A 13186-nucleotide genomic window follows, 5' to 3' on the forward strand; every position below is an offset into this window, starting at 1 on the left:
TGGTTTTCTTTTGTGAAATTTCATGCAAAGTATTTTAATGGTTTTCTTTTGTTGTTTTGTGAATAGACTTGTGGTTTTCACCTTTCAACTTATACATATGTCGTGTGAAGATTCGAATAGTTTCATATATTTTATTTTCAACATATGAATGTATTTTGTGTGGTAACATAGTTTAAAATTTCATGCAAAGTCTTTTAATGGTTTTCTTTTGATTTTTTTAATGGGATGGGTGTTGGTTTCATTTTAAGAGGAATATAAAAAAATTAATTGTTGCAGAATTAGAAATTAAATAGAGTACTACAATAATTTTGAAGCCACGTTGAGCTTACCTATTAGAGACTTCTAGGTAATGAAGAGCCATTTAGCTAAAATTTAAGAAGTAGGACCCTTTTGATGAGACCTCCATTCCCATGCATTTAACTTAGGTCATTTTAATAAGTGAGAAATCTTGTTGTTTGTACACATAGCACCAAGGGGTCTCACAATTTTACTAGCCCAGTCGACAATTGAATAAACATTGCATGATTAATAGTATTTAAGACTAATAAAAATACTTATCAATGAGAAACCCTAAATATAAGACTAAGAGCTGACTTATGGACTAGGTTAAATTCGTCGATAACAAATCTCGTCCTTGACATTATTAAAACTCATATAGAATGTTACCTTATAATTTATTGTTATGAAACCAGCTCAAGAAAAGATAGAAAAGATAGATCAACGCCTTAGAATTCAGCCTCTTCGAGGGGGCAACCTCCTTTACATTACATAAATGAACAATTCTTGGATGATACTGATCCAGGTGGATATTGGTGGCCACCTGCCAAGTCCACCTGGACCCCCACCATTGTCTTTCTTAGCATTTTCAGTTTCCTTAATTGTAGCACAACTTACTATTTTTAGCAGTTTTTCGGGTCCTGAACTTCCGGAGCCGTTTTGAGGACCTAAACGATGTTTTTTGGGGAATCCAGGACCCATGTTGCCCATTCCAACAATGATAGTGCTCGGATAGATCTTTCTAATGAGCAATTGTACGCGTCAAACGGAGATCATATGCCAAAGTTACGACCCCGGGAAGTTGATGTACCAACTTACCCCCAAACGGGGCCCACAGTTTGGCGTTTCATCTCCTAGGGTTAGGTTTTGGAATGTTAAGGGTTTTCCATTGTTTCTCAACAATAAATAGGCCTTCGAGCCTCATTGTAACACAGTTCAGAGGCATGTAGCCATCACATCTCTTCTCAGAGATAAGCTACCATCGCCCTAGCTGGTTTATTTCCATTTCTGGTTGTAAGCATATTTCAGTATTTTCCATTAATGAAATGAAGTATTATTTCCACTGCATCTTTGTGTATATGGTTATCTCTGTAATTTGTTGCGTTCCTGTTTAAATCTGGATCAGTGGTATCAGAGCGGTCTGCTTTTTCTCTGTTTTTCTTTGCATGTCCCCAACAAGGTCGGGATATAAGGAGTTAGGGCTTGAACTGGTTGAACCTTTGCAAGACCAGCCTCGCAAATCCCGACGGCCTCCCATGGCGGACGAGAAGAAAGACGAGGGGGCAGGAGATCCCATCAAAATCTTGCTCGAAGAAGCCCTCGAGCGACAACGGAACGCGATGATGGACAGCTTTGCCCAGATCCTTCAGCGGCTACCCAGAAGCAACGCATCGGCTTCCAGCAGCTACTCTGGAAACGCCACACCCTTTAAGGTACAAGTTAATTTTGAAATCCCCATATTCGAGGGTCGGATAGACGCAGATGCCGTAGATAAATGGTTAAATATGCTAGAGGGTTATTTTTCTGTTCATGAATTTTCAAGTCGGGAAAAGATTGTTTTTGCTCTCCTCAAAGCAGCCCCCCACGTCAAGGACTGGTGGGAAACCTACTGCGAGCAGAAGGATGAAAGTATTGGCTCACTATTTTCAGCCGCACCCACTTGGGATTCGTTCCGGGATGCCATCAAGGAGAAGTACTACCCTGTCGGGAGCTGCGAGGATGAATACATAAAGTGGACCACGCTGCGGTAGGGAAGGGACCAAGACGTGCCGGAGTTCACCAATCTTTTCCATACCCTTCGCACAAAGTTGGGTATCAAGGATTTGGAGCAACATTTGATACTCAAATACTGTCGCTGCCTGCACAAGTACATCCAAGAAGAAATACAATTCCTAAACATCCCCTCGCTCGGTGCAGCATACCGGTATGCCGTCAAGGTCGAGCAGAAGTTTAAACAAAAGAAGCGAGACTTTGGATCTGCGAATCCAAAGCAGGGGCAAAGTGCCCCTAAACCACACAACAAAGGACAAAGCCAAGGCAGGACAGCCCAAGACAACCAGCCGAAGCTGCAAGCAAAGAACAGCACCGCGAAGCCGAGCAAGAACACTGGAAAATGGTGCGAGTTCCATAAGAGCTCCACTCACAACACAAGTGAGTGTTGGGCCAAGCAGTCACTGGTCGCTGAGCTAAAGGTTTCAAAATCAGATGCATGTTCTGACTCTGAGTCAGAACCCGATAAGGGGTATGAAAAAGGGAAGCAGATCATTGATGCGGACCCCAGCGCCACTGTTGCTACCGCAAAGATCCAGAAAAATGAACCCGAAGATCCAGAGGAGGAGGAGCGTCTCTTCCACTCCCATATGTGGGTAAAGGGCTCCCCGATACAGTTCATTGTTGATAGCGGGAGTCAAAAGAACCTCATTTCGGCAGAGGTCGTGAAGCGGTTGGGCTTACCGACCACAACACATCCACAACCATACACCATTGGGTGGCTTCACCAAGGACGAGATCTTCGCGTGAGCCAGCAGTGTCGCCTTCCATACAACATCAAGCCCTTCACGGATGAGGTATTGTGTGACATTGCTCCCCTTGAAGTTTGTGATGTATTACTAGGACAACCATACTTTTGGAAGCGACATGCTGTGTATGAATCAAGGCCCCGTGCTGTTATTATTACATTGGGAAATAAGTTGTTCAGGATACTAGAGGTAGCACCACCTCCCGCCCTCTCTTTGATTACTGCAAAACAATGCAGTAAGATCATTTCCAAAACCAGGAAATTTGTTTTCCTGATGATACGCCCTCAAGGAAAGAAGAAGACAATGGTCACGGCCTCCAAACGGGGCCCCTCTGCATGACAACTACAGATGGACAAGATTGTGGAGGAGTACGAGGACATCTTCACCTCCCCGGCAGGGGTTCCTCTGCACTGTCAAGTCAAGCACTCCATCGATCTGACCCTAGGTGCACCGCTACCCAATGGACCAATTTATCGGCGCTCCGTTCTGGAGAACGATGAAATCAAGAGGCAGATTCAGGAGCTCCTGTAGAAAGGTCACATCCGTCCAAGTTCATCGCCTTGTGGGAGCCCGATCGTGTTGGTACAGAAGAAGGATGGGACGTGGAGACTCTGTATTGACTATCAGGCGCTGAACAAGATCATTGTCCGTAATAGGTACCCGATCCCGCGGATTGATGACCTCCTAGACCAACTAAAGGGGGTGAAATATTTCAGCAAGATCGACCTGAAGTCGGGATATCACCAGGTACCAATCGAACCCTCCAATGTGTGGAAGACTGCCTTCAAATCCAAGGAGGGCCTCTTCGAATGGTTGGTCATGCCTTTCGGATTGACGAATGCTCCTGCAACCTTTATGAGGCTAATGGATGACATCTTACGGCCATTCACCAACTCCTTTGTAGTAGTATACTTGGATGACATTCTGATCTTCAGCCAGAGTTGGGAAGAGCACCTCCACCACATCCGACAGGTTCTCCAAACACTGCGGCAACACAAGCTATGCGCCAATTTGGAGAAATGCACTTTTGGCATGACCCAGGTTCAGTATCTGGGATACATCATTGATGAACAGGGGGTGCATGTCGATCCAGCCAAGATCCAAGTCATTCGGGATTGGCCCTCTCCGACCACTCTAACAGAGCTCCGCAGCTTTCTAGGTCTTGCCAACTTCTACAGCAGGTTTGTGTTGGGGTTTTCTCATATTTCTTGGCCCTTGAGTCAAGTCACCAAGGGTGGGGCGAAAGCAAAATTCTTTTGGTCTGAATCTCAACAGAAGGCATTCAGGGAGTTGAAGGATCGCCTCTGCACGACACGAGTGCTCGCGTTACCAGATTTACAACAACCATTTGAGGTCGAGACAGATGCCTCTGACTATGCTATTGGGGCAGTCCTTACTCAACATGGACATCCAGTGGCATATCACAGTGAAACACTTTCAGATATAGTCCGGAAGTACCCCACTTATGATAAAGAGATGTATTCCATTGTACAGGCCTGCCGACAATGGAAGCATTACATTTTGGGGAAGGAAACGGTCATCCACACAGACCACCGACCTCTACAGTTCATACAGACCCAAGGGAAATTGCAGAATGATCACCATCAGAAGTGGTCTACATACCTGCAACAGTTTCACTTGAATATCAAGTATAAAAAGGGCAACACCAATAATGTTGCAGATTGCCTCAGTCGACCACCGATCATGGTGCTAACCACTGTGCTCAACTCTTGTGGGCACGAGACTTCTGATTGGCCACTTCTCTACAAAAGCGACCCAGAATTCGGCCACACACACCAGACACTCTTGGAGGGTCGGCAGGTTGCAAATTTTCACCTCCAGGATGCCCTATTATGCCACCTCGGTCACCTTTGTGTTCCTTCAAGCGAGCGTGCCAAGATGATTTGGGAAGCACACTACAGTCGGGCTGCTGGGCATTTTGGGGTCGAGAAAACAGTGGCAGTACTGCAAAATTATTTCTATTGGCCGAATCTTCGACAGGATGTTGGGAAGTACATCCGATCATGTACTGCCTGTGCCATTGCCAAACCGGCCATTAAGAAGCACGGCCTTTATACACCGTTTCTTACCCCTAGTCGACCTTGGGAATCCATCTCCATGGATTACATGTCAGGCCTTCCTTCCACTAAGCATGAAAATGACTGTGTTTTTGTGGTCGTCGACAGGTTCTCGAAGATGGCCATTATGGTGGCCTGCAAGAAGAATATCACAGCAGAAGCCACTGCTAAACTCTTCTTTGAACGAGTGTGGGTGCACTTTGGGATCCCACAGTCTATCATCTCAGATTGGGACAGGAACAATTTCTCCTCACTCATAGGAGTACCACACAAGTTTTAGGTGGGCAACAAAGTCTGGTTGCATCTGCAGAAAGAACGCCTTACAAGAGCCCATCAAAAGCTCCGACCACTCTGACATGGTCCTTACACTAGTACCAAGGCTGTGGGAAATAATGCTTTGGAGCACAAAATTCCTCCATTCCTTCACTTGCACTGAGTGTTCAATGTGGACCACCCTCGACCATGCTTCCTACCATTACTGGACACATCACAGATTGCAAAATAGCTCACCAGGGACAGAGTTCAGCAGATGGAGGAACTGAACGCAATGGGGACCATTGCTTCCTAAGGGGGTAGGAATGATCCAGGTGGATGTTGGTGTCAACCCACCTATTCCATTTGGACCCCCACAACTGTCTCTGTTAGTTTTTCAGTTTCCTTATTTGTAGCACAATTCACTATTTTTAGCAATTTTTCAGGTCCTGAACTTTCGAAGCCATTTTGAGGCCCTAAACGATGATTTTTTGGGAAATATGGGAGCAACATGGGTCCATGGACTGATGTTTCTCTTCCCAAAGTTGTAGTGCTCAGATAGATCTTTCTAACGAGCTATTGTATGCATCAAACAGAGATCGGGTGCCAAAGTTACAACCCCGGGAAGTTGATGTACCAATTTACCCAAAACGAGGCCCACAATTTGGTGTTTCATCTCCTAGAGTTAGGTTTTTAGATGTTTAGGGCTTTCCATTGTTTATCAACAATAAATAGGCTTTTGAGACTCATTGTAACAGAGTTCAGAGGCATGTAGCCGCCACATCTCTTCTTAGAGATAAGCTACCATTGCCTTACCTGGTTTATTTCTATTTATGTTTGTAAGCATATTTCAGTATTTTACAGTAATGAAATGATGTATTATTTCCACTGCATCTCTGTATTTATGGTTATCTCTGTAATTTGTTGTGTTCCTATTCAAATCCAAATCAGTGGTATCAGAGCGGTTTATATTTTCTCTGTTTTTCTTTGCATGTCCCCAACGAGGTCAGGATATAAGGAGTTAGGACTTGAACTGGTCAAACCTTTGCAAGACTAGCCTCGCAAATCCCGATGGCCTCCCATGGCAGATGAAAAGAAAGATGAGGGGGTAGGAGATCCTATCAAAATCTTGCTCGAAGAAGCCTTCGAGCGACAAAAGAATGCGATGATGGACAACTTTTCCCAGCTCCTTTAGCGGCTACCCAGAGGCAACACATCGGCTTCCAACAGCTACTCTAGAAACACCACACCCTTTAAGGTACAAGTTAATTTTAAATCCCCATCTTTGAGGGTCAAATAGACGTAGATGTTGATAAATGGTTAAATTTGCTAGATGAGTATTTTTCTGTTCATGATTTTTCCAGTCGGGAAAAGATTATTTTTGCTCTTCTTAAAGCAACCCTCCACATCAAGGACTGGTTAGAAACCTACTGCGAATAGAAGGATGAAAGTACGGGCTCACTATTTTCAGCTGCACCCACTTGGAATTCATTCCGGGATGCCATTAAGGAGCAGTATTACCCTGTCAAAAGCTATGAGGACAAATACATAAAGTGGACCACGCTGCGATAGGGAAGGGACCAAGATGTGCTGAAGTTCACAAACATTTTTCATACCCTTCGCACACAGTTGGGTATCAAGGAATCTGAGATACTTTTGGTACTCAAATACCATGGTTACCTACACAAATACATCTAAGAAGAGATGGAGTTCATGAACATCTCCTCGCTTGGCATGACGTACAGATGTGCTGTCAAAATCAAGCAGATGTTTAAACAGAAGAAGAGAGACTTTGGATCTGCGAATCCAAAGACTAAAGGACAAAGCCAAGGTGGGGTGACCCAAGACAACCCGTCGAAGCCCCAAGAGAAGAACAACACCACGAAGCCAAAGAAGGACACAAGAAAGTGGTTTGAGTTCCACAAGAGCCCCACTCACAACACGAGTGAGTGTCGGACCAAGTAGTCGCTGGTGGCCGAGTTGAAGGCTTCAGAATCAGATGCATGTTCCAACCCAGAGTCAGAACCTGACAAGGGGAATGGCAAAGGGAAGCAGATCATTGACGCAGAGCCTAGTGCCATTGTTGCCACTGCCAAGATCCATAAGAATGAGCCCAAAGATCCAGAGGAGGGGGAGCGACTTTTCCACTCACAAATGTGGGTAAAGGGTTCGCCGTTGCAATTCATTGTTGACAGTGGGAGCCAAAAGAACCTCATTTCAGCAGAGCTTGTGAAGCGGTTGGGACTACCAACTACACCACACCCACAGCCATACAGTATCAGGTGGCTTCACCAAGGATGAGATCTCCGAGTTCGCCAGTAGTGCCGCCTTCCCTACATCATCAAGCCCTTCACAGACGAGGTATTGTGTGATGTTGCACCTCTGGATGTTTGTGATGTATTATTAGGCCAACCATACTTGTGGGGGTGACTTGTTGTGTATGATTCAAGGCCTCGCGTTATCATTATTTCTTTGTGTAATTCATTATATAGGATACCGGAGGTAGCCCCACCTGTTGCCACCTCTTTGATCACTGCTAAGAAATGTAGCAAGCTCATCTCCTAGACGAGGAAATTCATTTTTTGTCTGGTTTGCTCCCAAAGTAAGGGGAAGATCGTTGCCACATCCATGAACCTCGTGAAATGTTCCTCCACGCAACAGCAACAGAAAAGGGATACAATCATGACAGAACCCAGGGACAACTTCTCCTCACCCACAGGGATACCACACAAGTTTCAGGAGGGCAACAAAGTCTAGTTGCATCTGTAGAAAGAATGCCTTACAAGAGCCCATAAGAAGCTCCAACCACTCCGACATGGTCCTTACACCAGTACGAAGGTTGTGGGAAACAATGCTTCGGAGCACAGCATTCCCCCATTCCTTCGCTTTCACCGAGTGTTCAATGTGGACCGCCCTCGACCATGCTTCCTACCATTACTAGACACATCAGAAATTGCAGAACAGCTCACCAGCGACAAAGTTCAGCAGATGGAGGAACTCAATGCAATGGGGACCATTGCTTCGTAAGGGAGGAGGAATGATCCAGGTGGATGTTGGTGGCCACCCACCTATCCCACTTGGACCCCCACAACTGTCTCTGTTAGTTTTTCAGTTTCCTTATTTGTAGCACAATTGATTATTTTTAGCATTTTTTCGAGTCCTAAACTTCCGGAGTTGTTTTGAGGCCCTAAACAATGTTTTTTTGGGAAATCTTGGAATTTCACCTCGTATAGAAATTACCCACATACGAATTCTAAAACACAGAAAATAAACAATGTGAGAGCATAACACATAAAACACATATACACAGAGATTTTCCCCTGGATCCCAAAACTGGGACTACCAGCTTGATTTTTCATTATATTCCTTTCAATGTTACAATACATATTTATACATGCCTAAGCATCCAATACCATGGACCGAAAACCATCGCGTCCAAAACCATGGACCGAAAACCATTGCGTCCAAGACCATGTGCGAAAACCATGCAAAAAACCATAGGTAGGTCCGCCCAACCTAATATAGAGTCCAAAAAAAATTTCTCGGGGCGCTGCCGCGGACCCCATAGAGGGGGCTACTCACCCCCCTAAAACCCCCTGTGACCCCCCACTGCGCAATCGGTGCGACGAAGGGGGGGCCCTGCCCCCCCCTCTAATCCCCCAGTTCACTACGTGGAAAGAATAACACAACCCAACATTTTGCCACTTGTTGTTTTCTTCCCACAAGGGACCACAAGAGAGCTTAGTCATTTATCCAGCCCTGCAACGCCCATTGTTTCTCTACACCAAGAGAACTTCTCAGAGCTCACAGATTTTTTCAATGCATTTGCAGTATTCTTCAAAGTGTCCACCTTTACCAGCAACACCTTTTTGTCTTCTATCATATCCCTCACAAAGTGATGTTGAACATCAATGTGCTTTGTCTTTGAATGGTAAGCAGGATTATTTGCTAAGAAAATTTCACTTTGGCTGTCACAGTCTATCCTTATAGCTCCGTGTACTAACCCCATACTTGAACACAATCTCTGCAACCAAACTAATTCCTTGCTTGCATGAGTGGCTGCCATGTATTCTGCCTCTGTAGTTGATAGCGCCGCTACAGATTGTTTCTTACTCATCCAACTAACTGCACCTCCAAATAGGTTAAACACATACCCACTTGTAGATTTTCTCTAATCTAGATATTAAGCCCAGTTTGCATCAACAAAGCCACGAATATCCAAAACTCTGTCCAATCCTTGTCTTCCTTGGTAGCACAAACCATAATCACTAGTGCCACACAAATACCTGAAAACCCGCTTCACTATTGTCCAATGCTCCTTCCCTGGTTTTGACATAAACCTGCTCAATACTCCCATTGCATGTGCAATGTCTGGTCTAGTACAGACCATCAAATATATCAAGCTACCCACTGCACTTACATATAGAACACGGGACATATCTTCTTCCTCTTCTTATGTCTTGGGACACTGTTCAGCAGATAACTTTACACCTATAGGAATAGGAACCTTCACCAGTTTACTATCCTGCATATTAAACCTTTGCAATATTGTCTCGACGTACTTCCTATGGTTTAACTAGAGCTTCCTCTTTGCCCGATCTCTTTTAATTTCCATGCCCAAAATATAGTTTGCAGCACCAAGATCTTTCATGTCGAATTTGGAGGACAATTGGCTCTTCAAATCCTGGATAATTTCTTTTTCATTTCCAACCAGCAACATATCATCCACATACAAGACCAAATAAATAACATGGTCACCAATTAATTTAAAATACACACAGTGATCTACTTTGCTTCTGGTGAAGCCAAGTCCCCGTATAAATGTATCAAATTTCTGATATCACATCCTTGGTGACTGTTTTAACCCATATAGAGACTTCTTTAACTTGCATACTAGTTCTTTCTTACCCTTCACCGCAAAGCCTTCAGGTTGCTTCATGTAGATCTCCTCTTCCATATCCCCATGAAGAAATGTTGTCTTCACATCCATCTGTTCTACCTCAAAATCAAAAGTAGTAGCAATAGATAAAAGTAATCTAATAGAAGCTACCTTGGAAATAGGAGAAAAAATATCACCAAAATCAATTCCCGACACCTGGGAATAACCTTTTTCTACCAACCGAGCTTTGTATTTCTCTACCTTTCCTTTTGCATTTGTCTTCTTCTTGAACACCCATTTGCTGCCAATGGGTTTCCTTCCAACTAGCAACTCCACCAGATCCCAAGCCTCATTTTTGTGCAAAGATGTCATTTCATCAACCATGGCCTCTTTCCAGAGTTTTCCATCCTTTGAATCTACTACTTCTTTCACAGTTCTGGGATCATCAGTAATAGATAAAGCAAAATTTTAACAGAAAGCAGATGGACTATACCTTTCTGGCTGCCTTCTTTCTCAAATTGATCTTCTCACACCCAGAGTTTGTGGCTCTTTATCTTCTGATTCCTCCTCTGCTGTAGAGTTTGATTCTTCCTCCTTTAGCTCAAACTCTACCTTCTCAGGTTCCTTTGGTTGGACTTCATGTTTAATGACATCTTTCACCTCTCTGAACACCACATCTCAGCTGTACACAACCTTCCTTGTTACTAGGTTCCAAAGATTATAACCCTTTAAACCATTCTTATACCCAATAAAGATGCACTTTTCATATTTACTATCCAGCTTGGTTCATTTCTCCTTTGGAACATGTACATATGCATCGCATCCAAATACCCTCATATGTGAAAGAGAGGGTTTCTTACTAGTCCATACCTCTTATGGAGTCTTATTCTCCAACATTGATGAAGGTGATCTATTGACCAGGTAACATGTTGTCTCCACTATCTCTGCCCAAAATTCTTGTCCTAACCCAGCACCACTGAGCATGCTTCTTTCCCTTTCCATCAACATCTTGTTCATTCTTTCTACAACTCCATTTTGTTGAGGTGTATACGGAGTAGTCTTCTGCCATGCTATACCACGCTTCTTACAAAATTTTTCAAATTCCTTACTGCAAAACTCTCCATTGTTATCTGTCCTCAACACCTTTATCTTCTTCTCTGTTTGGTTTTCCACTAGAGCCTTAAATTATTTAAACTTTTCAAAGACTTCAGATTTATTCTTAAGGAAATATATCCATGTATTCCTTGATAAGTCATTTATAAATGATACATAGTACATAGACTTACCTAGTGATGGAACCTTCACAGGTCCAAACACATCACTGTACAGAAGCTCTAATATATGTTTCGCCCTCTTACCACCGGAGGGGAAACTCACCTGATTCTACTTCCCATATACACAATTTTCATAGAAATCAAAATCCAGAGAGCTATTGCTCATACCTTCTACCATATCTTTACCATAAAGTACTCGAAGGCCTTTCTCTGCAATATGTCCAAGCCTTTGATGCCACAACATGGTCTTTTCTCCAGAGACCACTAGATTTTACGCTCCACTTTCAGGAACCACAGAACTGTTGAACCCATCAACAACAGTGCTACCTTTCATCTTGTACAGAGTTCCAATCCCAACTCCCCGCATCAATACCAGTGCTCCCCAAACCATCTTGTAGGTATCCTTCTCAAACACTGCTTTTACACTTGCATCATCCAACTTGCTTACAAAAATCAGATTTCTCACCAATGCAAGAATATGTAGAACACTCAGAAGTGTTTTAACCCTTCCACCTTGCAACTTCAACTTTACTTTTCCACGACCAACAATTCTAGCCTTCCTATCATCCCCTAAGAAGACATTACCACCATCGTATTTCTCATACTCACAGAATCACTCTCTATGGGGAGTGAAGTGAAAGGATGCACCTGAATCAATCAACCATGCTTCATGATCTACATGTGTACTTGAAGAAGCCAAGCACACATCCCCACCTTCATCTGAGGTGGTTTTCGCCTCAGCAGAAGGAGCATCATCAGATCCCTTTCCTTTGTCAGGAGCTTTAGATTTACAGTTCCTTTTGTAGTGCCCCTCCTTTCCGCATTTCCAGCACACCACCTTTACAGGTTTTCTTGGAGATTTAGATCTCCCTCTAGATTTAGATCTCCCACTCAATAACTTATATTTGTTTATGTTCTGGGACCGTCCTCGTATAGACAAGGCATCACCATTCTGGCTCTCCATATTTTTCCATCTCATCTCCTCCGTCAGCAAGGATGAGACTATTTCATATAACTGCAAGGCAATTGCATTGCTACCTATTGCAATAACCAGACTATCCCACGCATCTAGTAGAGAACACAACAAACTAATGCACTTATATTCATCTAAAATTTTGATATCAATAGACGATAACTAACTTGCCACAGTATTAAACACATTTAGATGCTCTATCACTGAGTCTCCATCTTTCATCCTCCAATTATACAACTTTTTCCATAGGAACAGTTTATTCACCAGAGACTTAGATTGGTACAAAGTCCCTAACTTGTCCCACAAAGCCAAAGCCATAGCTTCCCCTAATACATTCAACAATATTGAGTCTAAGACACACAATGGTATTGTGCTCTTTGCCTTTGGATCCAACTTCTTCCATTCTTTGTCAGACACTCCTATTAGTTTAATACCCGGATCTATTGTGATCCACTAATCTTTATCCACCAACAGATCCTCCATCTTGAGTTTCCACAACTCAAAACTCTGACCATTAAGTTTCTCGATCTCTATCTTTCCACTCCTCGCCATCTTCTTTCACCACCAAAATCGATCCCACAAATCTCCCACTGAACAGCGTCTACCACAAGCCCGAGCGAAAGCCCTCAGCAACAAAGGCATCCCCTTGAAGCCAAAACAACTCTAATACCAAATGTAGGTTTTAACCCCGTACAGAAATTACCTGCATACGAATTCTAAAACAGAGAAAATAAGCAATGCGAGAGCATAACACATAAATCACATATACATAGAGATTTTCCCCTAGATCCCAAAACCGGGACTACCAGCTTGATTTTTCATTATGTTCCTTTCAATGTTACAATGCATATTTATACATGCCTAAGCATCCAATACCATGGACTAAAAACCATCGCATCCAAAACCATGGACCGAAAACCATTGCGTCCAAGACC

The sequence above is a fragment of the Pinus tabuliformis genome, chromosome 3_1 (assembly GCF_031772625.1).
Source record: "Pinus tabuliformis cultivar Carrire ecotype Pingquan chromosome 3_1, CPIR1, whole genome shotgun sequence".
NCBI lineage: Eukaryota > Viridiplantae > Streptophyta > Pinopsida > Pinales > Pinaceae > Pinus > Pinus tabuliformis.